The 21,224-nt window shown below is 42.1% G+C and overlaps 1 protein-coding gene and 1 non-coding gene across 2 annotated transcripts in view; one reads left to right on the top strand and one right to left on the bottom strand.

Annotated features, from left to right (window-relative positions):
- LOC126198727 (zwei Ig domain protein zig-8-like) overlaps nucleotides 1-21,224 on the bottom strand; it is a 1,001,384-nt gene that overhangs the window by 379,640 nt on the left and 600,520 nt on the right. The gene's annotated exons all lie outside the window — the stretch shown is intronic.
- On the top strand, nucleotides 17,261-17,334 carry Trnas-cga (transfer RNA serine (anticodon CGA)). The gene has a single exon. It is a non-coding gene; the product is annotated as a tRNA-Ser (tRNA).

Genomic DNA, 21,224 nt, shown 5'->3' with positions numbered 1-21,224 from the left:
ACATGTCATTAGAAAGGCAACGGCAAATGTACCTGTCACATGATGGCTCACCGATTCATTACACCAAACAAATGTTTAAATATCTGAATAACACATTTCCTCAACCCTGGATTGGCCATTGTGGGCCCATTAACTGGCCCTCCAGATCACTCGGCGTAATATCATTAGAATTCTGTTTATGGGGCTGGTTAAAGGAGGATGTATACCCTACGAAAGTGAATACAAATGAAGAACCTGTAGCTCATCTCACCAACACTACTGCCCCACTGAGACCTGTTGAGATGTTATTCAATGTGGAACACAATACACCCTCCAAAGCGTTGACAAGTACATTGAGATGGGTTGTGAAGTTTTTGAATACCTCTTGTAGGATGGATCGATCATCTAATCCGCCATTATTCAGTCCCCCACAGGGCCTTTACAGCATTTCAGTAAGTAAGCAAGACTACTCTGGACTTGTGGTATGTTTTCGAAGGTGACAGGCAACTATGAGTTTATTCGCTGAGAGCAGTCGCTTTAACTATTCAGCCTTTCTTTCATTTGACTACCTGGCCCTAGCATTAAAAATAGGACAAAAATATGTGCTAAGCAAGATGACAAACATGAGCAGATAGAAGTACAAGTACGCCACAAACAGTCCTTGGATGTGGCTGACTGGCAATGACTAAGGTTTGTCTGATTGAACTATTCACTCTGGCTCAAAACATGGATAACACAATCTGAAATTATCTAACACTAAACAGACTTTTATGGATTTATTCTACACGATGTTATAAAACGTTGGTATAGCTGAAAACAGGTGGTGAGGCTGTGATCCTGTCTGCCATAACAAGCTTGAGCAGCAATTCAATAAACCCTTTTCTCAATGTGTGGCTCTGTCTCGGGTGATTGTCATGGTTCAAACATCTGCAGAGCAGCAAAGGGTGGTGCCTGTAATTCAATATCGCAGCCACAAAATATGCAGAGTTGCGGCTGGCGATCTGTTAGATATATTGCAATTATTCTATAATGGAGCGCTGAAATCTCCAGAGATTCCAGTGTGTGACACTCCAGTACGCTGGTCATACCATGGAACAATTTGTCTCACTTATGTGGCAGTGTGCACAGGGAGATCAAATGTCAAGGCAGCAGACCTGTCATGTACAAGACTCCCCTTGGTACAGCAAGTTATCCGAAGCGACAGAGGTCTAAACTGTCAGTACAGCTAAGTCTTCAACATAGGTTTCCCAGTCATGACCAGTCCTAGTGCAAAGTCACATTCAGGATATTTAGGACAAGTGAACCGAGTGCATTCTAACTCGTGACAACAGTAAACACCAGAATCTTCTCCAGAGCAGTGTCTGTTCAGAAGACCCACTCCAGACCAAAATCTGAACAGGAAGGCCAAGCTTTCCTCTCCTCATTTTCAATGAAAGCTCCCTAAACTCCACAAAAACACTCCCGCAATTGCCCCCACAATTCTTTCATGCCAATCACAAGACTCCACGAGCTCCATGTCTCCTCTCTAACACCTCTGTTCTACTCTTCAGCCAGTCCTAAGCAAAGTTAACAATATTCTTCTCTTTTCAGGTAAGCAGCCAGTTCCCTACTCGCATATTCCCATGCAGAGAGGAGGAGACATTGTGCTCCCTAGTCGTTTTTTCCCACAACCATTTTAGGCAGCATGTTTCGAGTTTCTGTAAAGTAAGCAACACATTTACCATGGAGGTCATTACATGACTGGTCTGAACATTACTGCGTGTTCGAGCAGGAGCCCCATCTAAACTAAGAAAATGGCTTATGTGTCCCAACATAGATCATTTCAGAGCCGCCATAAATGCGTCCCTTGTAAAATTGTTTCCAAGGCCTCAGGCTTCCCAAAAACCTGTGTGTACAGAGGGAGGACACAACCTGATAGCTCCTTTGACAGCGTCCAGTCGACAGCGAGCATGGAGACGCGTGAATTTTTATGGCCGCTAACCCTGTTCACAAAGGGCATTTACGACAAAGCACATTGTCTGGGCGACCTAGATTTCTCCCAAGCCCCTGCCTCTGCTGTGGCAAGAGGTGCCTAACAGGTAGGCTCAGGCAGCCAACTTTTCTGACTCTTCGACTGAACACATAGTCCGCACATCAGTGTGAGAAATTCTTGGGCTGAGCACTCTCTTCCCAGTAAGTGCTGTGAGGTGTTCCTATCCCTTATAGCTACACATGGCTTTTAAGCCCCAAACGTCTACTGCATGATTTACTGTTAAATGACCAAACTGCCTCCTTGTTTTCGACTCCAGAAAATACTATTCGAAGGGGAATCATCGTTAAGATCCCACAAGCATTAACAGCATACATGCTGCCATCAATGCCTGCTCATGCCGATAACTTCCTGCTGTCTCACAATAAAGATACTTTGGGTGTAAAATCAACATTAAATTGTATCCTTGAATGTGGAGAATTGTGAGAGTGACTCTTCCTCTCTCAAGTAATATTCACACCTGTCTTTATATAGATTCATGGATGTCTGTTGACTTCAACCTTGTCCAATTCCGTAAAGATCGGAAATCGGACACTTGGTCCTAGTACTTTTCCGGTTTATTTTCATGTGGTAGAAGCACCTCACAGATAATTTGATGTTCCTCATAAATCACCCAGTATATTTTATCAAAGTTAGACTGCATAAAGATTCCTGAAATGAAATGGAAATAGGAAAACTGGTAGGCGATGGTAAATAACAGCACCAGTGTATGTTGTAACAGAACTTGGCGCATTATAACTACAAATGTTGATAAAATTTTGTGAAGTAGTTCAACAATAATTACCATCGTACAGATTTACTTCCTCATATCCGAATTTGTTGGGGAAGACCTAGAGAGAATATATGAGAAAACAGAGGCAATAAAATTAGAATGATCGCTGCCTCACATACAGAGTTTTTATGTTCTTTCGATAAAAAGAATGCAATAAAGTTAGGAATCGTCTGAAGCCATGTTTGAGTCTCATGTATGAATCATTTTGAGAATTTTCTGAACGATTGACTCATAGTTCATTGACGAATATGAGGAGAATAAGAACATCACTTATTATGAAATTGATCTGTATGCCTTCACCTTCTCAACTGCACTATTCTGATAACGTTCGTTATACACACTCCACTCACATATATGTTAATTTCCTGTTTAGTTCTTGTCATGATCAGTAAATCCAGTGAGACACAAACTGTTTGTGGCTTTCATCACCATCGTATGGAACCGTGTTTTCTGACCATTATTTCTTAGAGGGTCTTCTTCCTTGTAAGTGACTGGTGACTGCCACGGTAATAAACAGGTGAAATGTGTGGTTTCCAGACGTGTTCGCGACTGAAATATTTGTCACTAGGATACTCGAAAGATTAGTCACTAGGATACCCAAAGTTTGTGTTTCGTAAGCAGAGCTATGTCACAGATTAAAGTCAACCATCTCCACCCACCGCTCCACTCCTCTTCCACTTCCCTTATCCTCCAAGATCCAGACACTAATAGATTCCGTCGAGCAGGGGGTCTTTCTATTTTGATTAGCATGGATTCCCGAAACTGCATCATATAGCTACGACAGAAACTTTTCGTTTAGGGATACTTGCGCAAAACGCAATGTAGAAGTAAAAACTTTAACAGCCTAGATAGCTAATTGCGATTTCTCTCCTTCTGTTTGTTATTTACATCACGTGTCCGCCTCACACTGAACTAATCATTCGTCTGTAATGACACAAACGTAGATAGAACATAACGCTGCAGACCTCTTTCGATCGTTACTTAAACACTTCCCTTCTCCTTAGAGCCTCACTCCTCGTCAGGTACAGAAGCGACTTCGAAAGTAGTTCTGCGGCGATCAGTTTTAATTCTCTACACGGTTATTTCAGCATACGCTCACTGCATCATTGGAGAAGTACCCTGTCCCACTGTAATTAAATGGTAGTCCTCCTTAAGCCAGAACGTTTCTCCTCTAGGGTAAGAGGGAGCGATCAAAGAGATCTAACGAGCTACCTAGAAAGTAGCCAGTGCCTGAGCTGCGGGTGAAACGGCACAAATCATTTTATTTTCTCGGTGAATGACGACGTGAGTCTTCGATTTCATGATTAATGGAGCTGGGAACGTTCGCTATTGGTCATCACCCATTACGAGTTGTGGTATTCGCCAAACTGATACTGAATCGCTACGTTTGTTTCGCGAGGTGAACTGTAAACTTTCTTTCCTAGGTGAAACGCCAAGAGGACTCAGACCAATGTCAGTGTAACTTCGTACACGTACACAGCCCTGACAGGTACTTTTATTTAAGTGATTAGGTGCAAATCAATGTGACAGATAAAAAGACGACCATACTGTATAATTGACGTTCGCATTTAGAGTTGTTACTAGGAGTAGTAGAGTATGTAAGGGACGTTAACATGATCGGAAGTGGAGTGAGCACTGTGAAGGACAAAGAGACATTGAGTACTTTGTAAGTGGCGTGAATAAAAGGACGCTATGTGCAAGAAGCATGAAGCGCCCTTTGAATGTATCCTGATAGCTAAAAGAGCCACGCGCACTTTGAATAAGAAAATGCTATTTGACACTGAAATCAATATAAAAGATAGGGTCGCCACCAACTCTAGCCACACGACAAAGAAGAGGTAGCACTGAGTCGGAAAATTACTTAATTTATTAATAAGAAAAACTCACAAAAGAACATTCATTGTAAAGTCATTGATAAAGAATGGGACGTAGTTATTAATATGATCCAGGCATTCTTCCCGTGAATCAAATATTGAGTAAAGTAAAGAGGGCGTATAACACTCCTAACTGCTGTTATTACTGCACCATAACCTTAAAGTAGGAGGCAGATTGCAAAACAGAATTATTTTGTTAAAGCAATTATGGTACAAAGCAGCAGGACAGTGTTACCCTCTGGGAGGAATTTTGTTACGTTGACCGTGTTGTTCCTAACGGAGGTGGCTTATCGGAAATGAAAGTCAGAATTACGTAAATATTTGAACAGTACCAAACAAAATTTTGCCTATCTGCACTGTTCAACGGATAAAGAAAACGGCCGCCAGCCTAACTAGGCAAGAGAATGATTAACATTCTCGTTTTAGAAAGTAGGTATAAGTAACTATAACGGACAAACATAACCTGGACTTGGCCACACGCGAGTGCAATGAACTCTGACACACATATATTTTAAGATTGAAGCTAACAACTGGAGCAGCGCAAACTATCTGCTAAATTATAAGAGATACCGAAACACCCTATTACTTTCAGGCTTACATAAAGTGAATGGTCTTTATAATATTATTATTAACTTGCACTTCTAATATACAAGATACACAAACACATAGCAAACATGAATATGTAAAGTTTCGCAACTGCAGCTTTCTCACTTTTACTACAGCGAAACACAACAATGACCAAATTGCAAGAAACTGACTCACCTTTTTAGGATTTATTACAGACAATAATGTGATTATTTGCCTTATAAGCCTCAGTCTTAAGGACTTTTAATATTGAAGTTAGCAACAGCACTTTAAATAGCAGTTTTAATAGGAAAGTTATTTTGAGCAAATAATATTTACTTTAACTGCACTATATTGCCACATTAACTTTAACTTTACTTTGTCCAATAGGCATTAACTAGCAAACTGAATTTTAACGTACTTTCAGTAAGGATACTCGGTAATCACTTTAGTTCAAACGGAAAGGACCCTGATAGGTGTTATGATGAGGAGAAAAGTCAAGGTAGGTACATAAATTCAGATATGAATTTACCTTATATTTCAGCACAATCACATATCCATTACGCTGATCCTTCACTGTACATTATTATAATGATATGTTGCAACGATTGCGCAGTGTGGTGGCCACAGCATGTTGGTAGGTGGAATTGCAAGCAAAACTGCTGGACTCTGTCATTTCTTGGTGGCGAAGATAGATACGAATTCCAGAATAGCCCAGCTATTTATTCAAACATCCGAGGCATTGGAAAATAACAGAAAAGCCTCTCTCGAAACCAGCACTGTGCAACTTTTACACGGCAGCGCACGGACTCGTAGCTCATCTCAGACTGCTGGCTCGTCCCCGACTGACTATCAGTTCCACCTTTTCCACCTAGGCCAACCACATTTTGCGCGCGTTGCGCTGTTCCGTTCCCGAGGGGAACCCCTACACCTTTTACATACAGAATAACTAAGAGCCCTAAGTGAGGATCAGCAGTTTACATAACAGCAAACAAATACATTAAATAAGACAGAACCTTTGCACATATTAACATGTCTACAAAAATTATTCACACAAAATTGCAATTATATACAGTAAGTTTTGTTCCCTCCAAATGGGACAAAGTATTTACAGTACAGATACACTACTTTGCATAGAATCAAACTACAACATCAAAGTTTTAACATAGAAAAGAGTATACAATTTTGTGTTATCTATTCAATCAAAAACATTTACAGGTTCTTAACGATGTAATATTAAATGAGAAAAAAAAATGAAGCAAAAAAAATTAAATAAATAAATCCATACAGCATAAGAGCTGTGGTGTTACAGGCGTGAACACCATGCGTAAGTGCAGCCTGCAGCAAGATTCGTGAAAACACGATCCATTCCAGAGCATTTGTTTCAGATAAAAAAAAGGGACACTAATCACTACACCTGTGCACATGGAAACGCTATAGGTGGGCCAACAAGGAAAACTACAAGGTAAATGGCGAAGGTAACGGCGACGTAACATCGGTACACAAGATAAGATTGAAGGCAAAATTATTTATTCCTTAAAACATTGATGTAGTACATCTATAGACTGCTGTTGCATGCTAACTATGTACAATTGCTTGTGAAATACTACACGTTTCATGACAGACTCGCGTGCCCACTCGGTCCGCGGAGACAATTTCTATGGACCGTGGCCAAATTTTAATCACGTGAGACAAAGAAAATTCACAAATACACAAAAATTACCAAGATCCGGAAAAGATTAGAAGCATACACGCACAATTGTAGGCACATAAACATTCACACTGAACCAAGGGCACTTCAACATATGCAACTCCTTTGTGCTGCGTTCCTCTCACGGATCAAAGTCAAGACTGCATTGGGAATCAAACTGAAAGTCTACAAAAGCCTTGCATTCCCTGCTGCAACCCAGCAAATAAATCTTTATAAGACGAAATTCGAGACCAAAAGCTAAAAGCTCCCCTCTCTATGTGACAACGCGCCACGCTGTCAGTCCAACTCACCCTTCTTCGACTGGAGCACAGCTGTGTACGCTTCCCGTACCGGCGGCAGACTGCCTCCCGCTTCTCCAGCCTCTTCCACGCTCCGCGTGGACCGGAAAACCCCAGGATGCCATCTCCGCCACCAACCTAACGCAGGTGGATTTCTCACAAGTAGCGGAAACCTCTTTGCCGACTTGACCACTACGAGAGTTGGCAATGAAAGGTGGCTACAGGACCCTTTCAACTTGTGTAAGCTAACGTTATCAATACCTCACAGAATTTGAAAGATGCCTTATTGGCGATCTACTTTCGACCAGCGTGTCGAGTGACGCAGTACACAGATCTGTAGGACATTCAGGTGTGACTGTGGTGCGATGTTAAGCAGCATCTCAATGTAAGGACAGACATAATCGTCGTCAAGCTTCCAGTCAAATGGTTCTGAGGACTAGGTATGGGACTTTGGCCGGCCGAAGTGGCCGTGCGGTTAAAGGCGCTGCAGTCTGGAACCGCAAGACCGCTGCGGTCGCAGGTTCGAATCCTGCCTCGGGCATGGATGTTTGTGATGTCCTTAGGTTAGTTAGGTTTAACTAGTTCTAAGTTCTAGGGGACTAATAACCTCAGCAGTTGAGTCCCATAGTGCTCAGAGCCATTTGAACCATTTGACTATGGGACTTAACATCTGAGGTCATCAGTCCCCTAGAACTTAGAACTACTTAAACCTAACTAACCTAAGGACATCACACACATCCATGCTCGAGGCAGGATTCGAACCTGCGACCGTAGCGGCCGCGCGGTTCCGGACTGAAGCGCCTAGAACCGCTCGGCCACCGCGGCTGGCCAAGCTTCCAGTCGACCACATCTGCTCGCCATAAGGGAGGCTTGCCGCATTTTGCACAAAGCACACAGCACCCCCTACGCAACATCACATGCCATCTGAGGACAGGTAATGGGCTCTCCGCAACATTCCATGTCATCCAGGACCATTGGTCAGAGACTAGCAGTAGCCAGTCTAGGGAATAATGCCCTTTGCTTAGGCTGTCGTTAACACCACAACGAAGAAAGCTGCGTTTGAAGTGATGCCGTAACCGAGAAGCAAGAACTCAGCATCACCTAATTCAATTAGAGTACATTCCGTTATCATTGTTTTGCTTCTTATTCATCTTGTATCCTCCTACCGGCAACTGATGACCTGCGATGTTAAGTCCCATAGTACACAGAGCCGTTTGAACCATACCTCCCTACTAAGACATTGTCCATTCCGTTCAGCTGTTATTCTATGTCCTTTGCTGCCTCTGACAGAATTACAATGTCTTCTGCAAGCCGCAAGGCTTTTATTTCTTCTCCCTGAACTTTAATTCCGGCTTCAAATTTTTCTTTTGTTTCCTTTATTGTTTCCTCAGTGTACAAGTAGAATAATATCGACTATAGGCTATAAACCCTGTGTGACTCTCTTCTCAACCACTGCTTCCCTTTCATGGCCATCCTCTCTTATTACTGCCGTCTGGTTCCTGTACAGGATGTAAATAGCCTCTCGCTCCCAGAATTTTACCCCTGCTACCACCAGAATTTCATAGAGAGAATTTCAGTCAACGTTGTCAAAATATTCTTTAAGTTAGCAAATGATATAATCGTAGGTTTGCCTTCCTTAACCTATCTCCAGAACGATCTTCTCCTAAGTACGATTAGATGCTCTCATATAATTCCTGTCCAATTATGTCGCGTTAGTAGTCGTATTTCGTAGCCGTTTCTAGAGACACGACAGTTTGGACTCGCTTGGCAACGACTTATTCACTGCAGAAAAGTTAGCAGGTCGAAGGCACGTGCCTGCCACGTGCAGACGATGGCGGGCTGCCCAGCGTGGCAAGGTGCGTTTTTTAATTAAGTTTACCAAGAGGGTTGCGTGCGAGCGCCAAGAAGTCCCTGCATACTCTGTGCCCAACGAATGGAACTCTTTCCTTGGCCGCCCCCCTTCCCCACAACGCCCCCCACCCTACCCCTCCTTCCACCTCCCTCCCTCGACGTCTGAGCTTTCAGGCCACGTGGTGTTCCCCCCTGATAAACATGAAAGGTACTTCATCTTTCCACTGACGGGATTTCTCGTTCGCCGCGCGATGCTCATTAACATAGACTTAGCGTCAGCAAGGGAGTGCGAAAGTTCTGCAGCAATGAGATTGGCCTCTTGGGGCACAGCGCCGAGCTCTCCATTTCTCCGGAGAGTTTACTACGGGTCTACACCAAGAGCTTACTCCCACAAAGAAATTTCGTAGAATCTGAGTACAACTATAGCGAAAACTGTCTGTAAGAGAATAAATTGTTTTAGGCGCAGCCAGAGCGCAGACCCACCTGTAGATGATTCATATTCTTTAGGAATTAAGGGCTTCTAAAGACTATGTAACAATTTCAGTTTTTATCGTTGGGGTGTTTCCTTTTACACTCCAATATCCTTAAATCCCTACTAAGATTGGGTTATAATCTAGTTACCTCTCTTTTCTTCCTTTGAATTCTTACGTTGTAATTATTTTTTGTCGAAACTAGTTTAGCTGTTGCCTCTTCTTCCGTGAGAGCTGTCTTCAGCTTCTTCTTGCCGAAGTGTTTACTTTATCTGCTGCCATCGTGTCAATAAAAATGGCGAAGTATGTAAAGGTTGTTTGAATTTACCTCTACCAGTCACAAACTTTGTCAACTATTGTATTATTTATTCATTTAGCGGCATGTTTCGAGCGCTAAACCTTCTCTTCAGGCTAAATGGTATTAAAAAAAAAACTTTACAATAAGGTCATACTGATATTACATAGTCTTTTCGTGAAGTTAGCAGTAACTTGGTGTGTTTCTAAATTACTGCTAAGTTAGTGACAATTTGTGAACATTGACCAAGAGAGCCACGGAAACGGAAACATCGCAACACATTACAACGAGACTGTCACACCAGAAGAACAAAGATGACCTCAGCATTCACGAAAAGACTATGTAATATCAGTATGATCTTATTGTAAAGTTGCTTCTGTTATGCCATTTAGCCTGAAGATGAGGTTTAACCCTCGAAACATGTCGCTAAATGAATAATGCAATAGCTGACGAAGTTTGTGACTGGTAGCGGTAAATTAAAAAAAACGTTTACATATTTCTTGAGACAGTTACGATCGAAAAATAGTCAAAATGGCGAAGAATTTTAGTTTTTACTTCATTTTCTTTATATATATTTTCTGTGCTCTGGTATAGTCCAATATATTTGATTACGATGGAGTATCGGTTTTAACACACTCAAATTTTTTTCTTACTGTTTACTCTTACAATATGTCTGTTTCAAGAAATTTACAATCTTTGAGATCAAAGGGCTAAACTTTGCTGTGAAGATACGTAAGACAGGTGGAATACATCCAAACATGAAAACGAATGTAATAATTTCAACTCCAAACAAGATTGGTGTATATGTTACCGAGACCTCAGCTTAGTAAGTGACGGTTCGAGATCAGTGACAGGAGTTATTTATAGTAGAATGAAAACACTGATGGAAGTACTCCTTAGAGAAAATCAGTGCACGTTCTAGAGAAATGTAGGAACACGCAGATATTGACTACAAGACCTAGAAGAAGAAGAAGAAAAAGAAGAAGATTCAAGGCAAACCTACGTTTGTAACATTTGTAAATTTAGTAAATGCTTTTCACAATGGTTATTAAAATACACTCATTGAAATGATGGTGTTATTGCGATTAGGATACAGTGAGAGAAAGGTTATTCAAGTCATTTAAAGGAACCAGACTGCTGACTGTATGCAGCTAAGGGTATTTATTTCATTGTAATTACATTCTAACAAGCTGCACGGTCACCGATGGTATCTGCTTTTTCGGACATGTACAAAGGAACAGATACCATATTCATATATATATATATATATATATATATATATATATATATATATATATATATATATATATATATATATATACAGTTAAGGCTCTCCGGCCATTTGACCTTATTCAATGCGGATGCACAAACATTGCCGAACTCTTACGGGAATCTGTAAAAGCCGCGAGTAATGCGTGTCATGGGCAGGGGTACTACGAATATAGTGCGGGACAATAAACTGGGAATGTGAGTCTCATGGGAGGCGTGCAGTCGCACTATCCTCTGTGTCCTCAGTGGCTCAGATGGATAGAGTGTTTGCCATGTAAGCAGGAAATCCCGGGTTCGAGTCCCGGATGTGAAACAAATTTTCAACTGTCCCAGTTGACGTATATCAATGCTTGTGTGCAGCTAACGGTATTCATTTCACTGTACTCATTTAATTGTAATTGCAGTAATAAGAATTTATGAACATGAAAGGTGGGCTGAAGTTTCGAAGTGAGTACAGAACGTACACTGAGCAAACTGTGAAGGAAACCAATTAGAAATTTGGAAAGGGACTTACGTCACAGTATAAGATGTAATTACAAGCTCTATTCTATGGGTACATTTTTCAGCCTTGTGAAATTTGGTTCATAATTACCACACGATACACCTAGAAAGACATAGGAAGAAAACAATATACGAAACAGCACTGTACGTAGTAAAGGTCGAACAATAATTTTCCTGTATGAGGATTCATTTAAGTAGGCCGTTTGGGACAGAAACAGGTAGATGTGATGCACATTTACAGACAAATAAATTATTACTACTTCAGGAACACTGAATCTGGCAGCTAAAGCAAGCAGTTATTCGGCGAAGTTGTTGCATGTCCTACTGAGGAATAATGTTCCAAATTCTGTCCACTTGACTCCTTAACTCGACAAAATCCCCAGCTGGTTATAGGATTTCCCCTTAATGCTCAAAACGTTGTCAGTTGGGTAGAGATCAAAGGAACTTGCTGGCCAAGACAGGATTTGGCAAGCACGAAGGCAAGCAGTCGAAACTCTCGTCATCTGCGAACAGATATCGTCTTTCTGAAAAATTAGTCCAGGATGGCTTGCCATGAAGGGCAACGAAATGGGGAGCAGAATATCGTTGACAAACCTCTGTAAGGGTGTCGTGGATGACAACCAAAGGGGTTAATTAAATGGCACACCAGGGCATCACTCCTTGGTTGTCGGTCCGTGTGGCGGGCAAGAGTCCAGACATCTCTCCTCTAGCCATCAGGGCTCATTCCGAAGCGGGGCACATCACTGAAGACAATTCTACTCCATCTTATTTTGTCAAACAGTGACGTTTTGACCCCGTGGCTATGTACAAAATATAGGTTGACTCTTACATAGAAGATAACCACAACCAGCCACTTTTTACAGTGCTATTTATTTATTTAAAGAGCACCGTTACTGGTTTCGAAAGGACAGGTTCGTCTTCAGAGGGCCAGTTCGCGTTTTAGATTAGCAATTACCTTTTGTTTTCCCAACGGATGAAATTTCCTTGGGGTGGTGGTACCGATGAAAAATCCACGCCATTATGTTCCAGTGCAGACTGCTTATGATCTTGCAGCAGCGAAAACTATTACATGCATTTTTATGTACATATATGCACATAGTGTAAAGCACCACTCACACACTAAGTAGTTTCATCACATGGGGCTGTGCGGCTTGGCAACACTGGGGTCAACTCAAGCACAGAACACACAGCTTAAGAACCCTCACTGCACAGAGCATAACTCCAGCTGGCTTCTGGTAAAGTACACGTTAAGATTCTAACCAAGCAAGTCAATTTGCCCTAGCCATTTCATTTTGCATGAAATTTCCATGAACGCCAAACAGCGTCCATATCTACATCTACGTAGACATAATACCAATAGCGCCCTCCGCCAAATTCAAGCGTCGTGTTTTTCAGGCATGTAATTGTCAGATTACATCTTGCTCTACCATCTGGTGAGCAAGATGTATGAGATAGGCGAAATACCCTCAGACTTCAAGAAGAATATAATAATTCCAATCCCAAAGAAAGCAGGTGTTGACAGATGTGAAAAATACCGAACTATCAGTTTAATAAGGCACAGCTGCAAAATACTAACGCGAATTATTTACAGACGCATGGAAAAAATGGTAGAAGTGGAACTCGGGGAAGATCACTTTGGATTCCGTAGAAATGTTGGAACACGTGAGGCAATACTGACCTTACGCCTTATCTTAGAAGAAAGATTAAGGAAAGGCAAACCTACGTTTCTAGCATTTGTAGACTTAGAGAAAGCTTTTGACAATGTTGACTGGAATACTCTCATTCAAATTCTAAAGGTGGCAGGGGTAAAATACAGGGAGCGAAAGGCTATTTACAATTTGTACAGAAACCAGATGGCAGTTATAAGAGTCGAGGGACATGAAAGGGAAGCAGTGGTTGGGAAGGGAGTGAGACGGGGTTGTAGCTTCTGCCCGATGTAATTCAATCTGTATATTGAGCAAGCAGTGAAGGATACAAAAGATAAGTTCGGAGTAGGTATTAAAATCCATGGAGAAGAAATAAAAACTTTGAGGTTCGCCGATGACATTGTAATTCTGTCAGAGACAGCAAAGGACTTGGAAGAGCAGTTGAATGGAATGGACAGTGTCTTGAAAGGAGGATATAAGATGAACATCAACAAAAGCAAAACGATGGTCATGGAATGTAGTCGAAGTAAGTCGGGTGATGCTGAGGGGATTAGATTAGGAAATGAGACACTTAGGTAGTAAAGGAGTTTAGCTATTAGAGGAGCAAAATAACTGATGATGGTCGAAGTAGAGAGGATATGAAATGTAGACTGGCAATGGCAAGGAAAGCGTTTCTGAAGAAGAGAAATTTGTTAACATCGAGTATAGATTTAAGTGTCAGGAAGTCGTTTCTGAAAGTATTTGTATGGAGTGTAGCCATGTATGGAAGTGAAACATGGACGATAAATAGTTTGGACAAGAAGAGATTAGAAGCATTCGAAATGTGGTGCTACAGAAGAATGCTGAAGATTAGATGGGTAGATCACATAACTAATGAGGAGGTATTGAATAGAATTGGGGAGGAGTTTGTGGCACAACTTGACAAGAAGAAGGGACCGGTTGGTAGGACATGTTCTGAGGCATGAGGGGATCACAAATTTAGCATTGGAGGGCAGCGTGGAGAATAAAAATCGTAGAGGGAGACCAAGAGATGAATACACTAAGCAGATTCAGAAGGATGATGGTTGCAGTAAGTACTGGGAGATGAAGAAGCATGCACAAGATTGAGTGGCATGGAGAGCTGCATCAAACCAGTCTCAGGACTGAAGACCACAACACGCACAACAGACACAATTGTCAGATTAGCAATGCGGACATTCACCCAAAGTGCTATTCATTTCCGAGCGTGCTTGCAGTGTTCATGTTCCACATAGCCGCTAGCCGCGGTCGTCGGATGGCCATCCTCCCTTCACCGATCGGCAACAGATGAGAACGAGCTCATCCGCAGTAGATTACGCGTCTGCACCCTGGTGGGACTGAAAGCAAGCCGTTGCTTAGCTACAGCCAAAGAGGTTGAACGGTACTTTTGAGTACATACCGAAAGCGCGCACGGTTCGTACTCTGAGGAGATAAATAAACCAGCCTGTAGTATTTTCGAAGATAGAATACTTCTGCAGTTGCCGGCCGGAGTGGCCGAGCGGTTAAAGGCGCTACAGTCTGGAACCGCACGACCACTACGGTCGCGGGTTCGAATCCTGCCTCGGGCATGGATGTGTGTGATGTCCTTAGGTTAGTTAGGTTTAAGTAGTTCTAAGTTCTAGGGGACTTATGACCACAGCAGTTGAGTCCCATAGTGCTCAGAGCCATTTGAACCATTTGAACTTCTGCAGTTGTGAGAATACATGCGAAATATTTTGAAATTTTTCTTTTCGTAAATATATATCGACTGTTGATTTTGAAACGGCCTAGGATTGGAATGCAGAATATTACAGAAAGTGGTTGAGCAGTAACATCTTTGAGTATCAAAATGATGGCTGGAATAAGTGTTTTAAAGAGCAATAAAATATTATTGGAAAGCGAGTGAAAACTAATTTCAGCTAACTGTAAATGCGAAGTAAATTAATGTCGAAATCATTTAATTTCAATTTGAGTGACAGCACAATCAGTCCGTTGAGGTCAGAACTGTACTAATCAAAATCACTCGTTGTTTAAGCAGTGTTGCAGTCAACAACTATATTGTAACGAGCCTCATGCAAATTTCTGACAAGAAGTAATCATACATTAGCACTCCTGTTCAGAGCCGGCAGAGGTGGCCGAGCTGTTCTAGGTGCTACAGTCTGGAACCGCGTGACTGCTACGGTCGCAGGTTCGAATCCTGCCTCGGGCGCGGATGTGTGTGGTGTCCTTAGGTTAGTTAGGTTTAAGTAGTTCTAAGTTCTAGAGGACTGATGACCTCAGAAGTTAAGTCCCATAGTGCTCAGAGCCATTTGTACCAACTCCTGTTCAGTCTGAAACAGACTAACCTACAAACAATAAATAACTAATAAATACAAGGTGTTAAGAATGTAAGTACAGATATTTTTATTGGTGACTGAGGAGATCGTATTGAACAAAGCCAGATCAGTACTTACTTCATTTTCAGGTTAATATCTATAGCATTAGGAGTAGTACGGTTATAGTCATCACGTGTTGAAGTGTGGACACTTGGATGCAAATGTTAAACGGTTACTCTCTACCGGTACACTTAGTGGTGCAGTTAAGACCATTCAAAAAGGTCAGGTAGTAAATTATGTGAAGCATTTGCAGGAATATTGTTGGACACAGAAAAAAAAACAACCAACATATTTAAGTGGATACATATTAAGGTACAAATGACAACAAAATATTATACGTCTAACACCCAACATAGAGAAGTAGTGGTATACACGTAGCTGTACGTGATCGACGAAAAAAAAAAATAATAAATGAAATATTATCAACCAGGACAAAATATGCTTGCTACGTGTAGTAAATTACCACAGGCTCTGTCCATTACATAATTTATATACATTTAGATCTGTAATGGTCCTATCACACTTCCTTGGTGCTCTCCTGTAATGTACACCATTTGTGAATTCTGCTACTTTTGTTCCGTGTGTTTTAATACTTCCTTAATGGCGATGGTTACTGGACCCGAGTCACGGGCAAGTAGCTCGGAGTTCCGAGTAGCGTGGCCCTTGCGGTTACCTCCGTTCCTACCACTGGAGACCACGAGCTGGTCGAACGCCATCCAGAGTTAACGAGGCAAGCGGTCATTTAACCGAAGTGGATCCGGACTGCGGCTACCATTGCGGGCCGAACAAGTATCAATGAACGAAAGTGCATAAATAAGAGCTTATTTCAAGAAAATCAGCAGACTAAATTCCCACTGCTTATTGTGATACACTTTGGTGTCACATAGAGAAGCATTTTCTTTGATAATGCTATTGTAGCAACCAAATTTTGTTAGAGATATTGGAGGAGTGTATCTCGCTGCCTCAGTTGGTACACACCGTACCACAACGCCAACGTCTGGGATTCTATCTCCCAGCAGTTTTGAGATTTCCGCTTTCTCCTTTGATAATGATTTGTTAATGTGAAAAATGTCGCGCTACAAGGTCCACGTTGAAATGGCAGGTCAATTCTAAAGCTGGAACAGGCAATGGCATATTAAAGACCAAAGAACCATGTCTAGTCATGCCAACATTTAGGATGACAACTTACTATTTTGTGGCAAATCGAGAATTAAACAAGTAGTGATTATTTTAAAAAGTGAAAAAACAGTTTATTTTCTTGCATGGAAATGGTTGCAACTTTGTAAGCAGAATTCTCTTTTAATACAGCTAGGTGGAGTACATTTCTTCCCCTGTAACTCATGTAATCTTCCGTTTCATTCCAGAATGAGATTTTTACTCTGCAGCGGAGTGTGCGCTGATATGAAACTTCCTGGCCGATTAAAACTGTGTACCGGACCGAGACTCGAACTCGGAACTTTTGCCTTTTGCGGGCAAGTGCTCTACCAACTGAGCTACCCAAGCACGACTCACGCCCCGTCCTCACAGCTTTACGTCTGCCAGCAACGTCTCCTACCTTCCAAACTTTCGCAGGAGAGCTTCTGTAAAGGTTGGAAGCTAGGAGACGAGGTACTGGCAGAAGTAAAGCTGTGAGGACAGGTCGTGAGTCGTGCTGGGTAGCTCAGTTGGTAGAGCACTTGCCCGCGAAAGGCAAAGGTTCCGAGTTCGAGTCTCGGTCCGGCACACAGTTTTAATCGGCCAGGAAGTTCCGTTTCATTGTTCTTAATTTATTCTGCCTACTTTCCAATTCCAAATTATCGTCTGCCTGTTACCTTAATTTCAAACTTGATCTTCAGATTTTCTCGTTAACTTGAAACGATTTCCACACTTAAAAAAAGTTATTTTATTTATACAGGTAATCACGAATCCAATTTCATACCTAATTCAGTATTCTGAATATGAACGAAATAGTCCTGCGCTTTCATAATATATCGCTATATTTTAAACAATTTCGTCCCCCTCCCCTTACAGTTCCTCTTAACCACACACAAATATGAAAACATTTGAAGATGTATAGTATTTAATCAGATAATAGAGGGCGTCATATCGGCGTGAAAATTCGAGCTATAATTTATTTTGCGGAGCGTCCTTAAATAAAATTGAACACATATTACGTAAATATGGTATTAGATCAATATTCCGACGTCCGCGGAAAATGAAGGATTGGCTGCGTCCAGTGAGGTAGCCGAGCTTAGAACCGAACAGAAAAGGCAGATCAAGTGTGGAAGTCTTGATACATCCACAATAGCGGAACACGGAAGCGCACAAGCTCGACTTTGAGAAAAGAAAGGTCCTCTAAAACGCATTGACCTACTGGCATTCCTTAAATGAAGAGGCTGTAGAAATTCGCAAGTGCAGCAGTAATTTTAACAGAGACTAGGGTTAAGAGTAGAGTGGTGCCTGGAGATGAGCACTTGAGACTGAGCGTCTTCTAAGAAATAAAACCGAAAGTCTTAACTCTTATGGAGATAGGTTATGTCTGGTATGATTTCCGTTAGCCTTCCGCCCAGTGGGGGGAGGGAAGGGGGGTGGAGGCATATTGCCATATTGCATATTCCTTGCATTTGCTTGCATGAATCCCACTTTCCAGGTGCCGTCAAAACACCGAAGTCCGACTGACGTGATTCGACCAATGATAAACTTGAACGTTACTATAAAGGAAGCGGACTGCGCTTCGGCAGACAGTCATTTCCTGACGAAGAAGCTGGTGGTAATTTTCGAAATTTCGAGCTTTAAATCAGATCTGACGCGGTCTCAACATCTAGAAGACTTTATACTCGGTTTGCGCCGTGAAATAATTCGACACCTCTAACATCTCTAGGTCGTGTGACTAGGGCCTCCCGTCGGGTAGACCGTTCGCCGGGTACAGGTCTTTCGATTTAACGGCACTTCGGCCACTTGTGCGTCGATGGGGATGAAATGATGATGATTAGGTCAATACAACACCCAGTCCCTGAGGGGAGAAAATCTCCAGCCCATCCCGGGGATGGAACCCGGGCCTTTAGGATTGACATTTTGTCCCGCTGACCACTCAGCTCCCGGGGGCGGACTATGTCCCTAGCTGTTGGTATCAAAATGTATCAAATGAAAGCGATATTTGAAGGTATATATTATTTGAACTTCCTGCCCTTCCTAACGACAGGAGTACACCGGAGGTAGTAACTGGGGACCTGCCCGTCGTTTGCATCTACGAGAGCCGGGATTGCCTCTATCCGACACCTGACGTGGTCACTGTGCGAGACTAACGTTCGCTAGTGTAATTAGCTGTTCTGATCACTGTATCACGGAAAGTACCACGTAGTCCTTTAATATACACTATCATGTATCGCAGAATTACGTATTTTATACAAACGTCATCATAACACCCATTTTCAGGATCTGTCAGCCGCAGTCAGATGAAAGCGGTACAGCTGAAGAAAAAAGTAGGTAAAGAGCTTGCTATTTCAAAATAATCGCCTTAGCTTTAACACATTTACCCCACGGTCAATGCCTTTGTGGGAAAAATCTTGTGATAACCTACGAGACGATAATTGTACTCGGGCATGCATATATTCGTCCGAAGCAAATCGACGGCCACATACGACTTCCTACAGGGCTCCAGAAATATAGAAACCGCACTGAGATAGGTTGGGACTCTACGGAGGATGTGTGACGGCTTCCCAGCGAAACCTCTAAAGCGTAGTCGAAATAACTTTGAAAACATATGGGGCGCCCACGCTGTAGAAGTTTCGCTGGATGGCCCTTACACATCCTCCACACTGTTCCCATCTCTCCCCATGCGATATCCATATTTTTGGAGCCCTGAAGAAAGACATTCGTGACCGTCGACTTGCTTCGGACGAAGAGGTGCACCTCTGCGTAGCATCGTGAATTCATAGGCTAATCGAAAATTTTTTTCCATGGAGGCACTGACTGTGTTCATCACACATTGGGACTATATTTGGAATAATAAACAGTTTACTTAATTTGTTTTACCTGTACCGTTTTCATATGATGTCCATTATACGTTTTCCCACCTGATGATACCACCGTAAAAGGTTCCTAAGAGTACATAGGCCTTTAATCTATAATCAATACCCAATACGTTTCAGATTTTGATATGAACTTGTTAGTCTATAACTGTTTAATGTCTAAAATCTTAAAACGCATCTAGTCTGCTATATTTATTTCCTATTTTCTGTTGGAAGCTCCCTGCGTCTACAGATGGAATGAAATAATGCAGCAGTTGACTTGTTGGACTCGCAGTTGAGTATCGTTCTGTCACAACTAATTTTGCAGACAGTTATGTTGGAAACCCAGGTCTTTTAGTTCAATCTCGTAGTACCATAGACTACGGCACACAGCCTGATACCGTGTTTCTTTCGGAAGGTATGCGATACAGGTCTGCGTTGTCTTTTTTTAAATTAAATAGCAGATTATCGAGTACTGAACCAGATATGGGGCTGGATTGAATGTGTCATTACTGTGGTCTAGTGGATAACGTCGGAATTTTTTGTCACTACGAAAGTTGCGATGTCATAAAACTGTAACTATTTGAAGATTTGCACATCGACTGTTGATGCTATCTGTAAGATAGCAATGAACATATATAAATGTAACGTAATGTGGATAAAGCAGCGAAGAACCGCTAAACATTGACAACCGTAAATTATCTAGGAGTAGCATTCTGAGTGACCTAAAGCAGACTTATGACATACAACTGGTTACAGTAAAAGCACAAGCCAGGCCAAGATTTAGAGGAAGTAACTTCAGGAAATATAATTCATCCACAAGGCAGCTTAGAAAATACCCAATCGAATGTTGCTCCGGTGTCTCATCAGTCTGAGACGCTTACCAGATTGGATTGATAGAAGGTATAGACAAGAGATAACCAAGAGCGGTATATTTCACTATGGGGCGTTCACTAAGCGCGAGAGCGCTAGCAAAATCTAGTGACGGGTGCTGCAAGAGAGGAAATATGTATCACTAGAGGTTTACTGCTGAAATTCCGGGAGTGTAAATTCCAAGAAGAAGTGGGCCATTATCTAGCTCAGAAGACCTCGTTTTGTTCCTCAGCGAGTTAATATAACATAAACCTCTCTGTTCCTAGTCGAGTGAGTTCGTCGAAATTGTGGGACATGAGTTATCACCTACAGACGAAGTAGCGAACCTGTGTCGAACATATTGGTTCCTCAGGCAAGTGCCATGATGTCGTGTCTCAGTAGAGGCCAAGCATACATTGTTGTTGTTGTGGTCCTCAGTCCTGAGACTGGTTTGATGCGGCTCTCCATGCTACTCTATTCTGTGCAAGCTTCTTCAACCCCCAGTACTTACTGCAACCTACATCCTTCTGAATCTGCTTGGAAGCACACCTTAGCATGTAACATTCAATATGCACAGAGTTTTCTCGCTGTGGCCGTCACTAAGGCCACTGGTTTCGCCGAAGTAGCGACAGGAGAGACCTTTAGTAGAGACAGCGTAAAAAGGTCTGTGACATCTCAAAGTACTTTCGGATGCAAAGCGCACACCACTGCAGGCGAAACCAGTGCCTTGACAACAATGAGGCGTTGCAATAGAGACATTTACAAAATGGCT

Source organism: Schistocerca nitens, chromosome 8 (genome assembly GCF_023898315.1).
Source record: "Schistocerca nitens isolate TAMUIC-IGC-003100 chromosome 8, iqSchNite1.1, whole genome shotgun sequence".
NCBI classification, from domain to species: domain Eukaryota; kingdom Metazoa; phylum Arthropoda; class Insecta; order Orthoptera; family Acrididae; genus Schistocerca; species Schistocerca nitens.
This window is presented reverse-complemented; position numbering and strand designations above follow the sequence as displayed.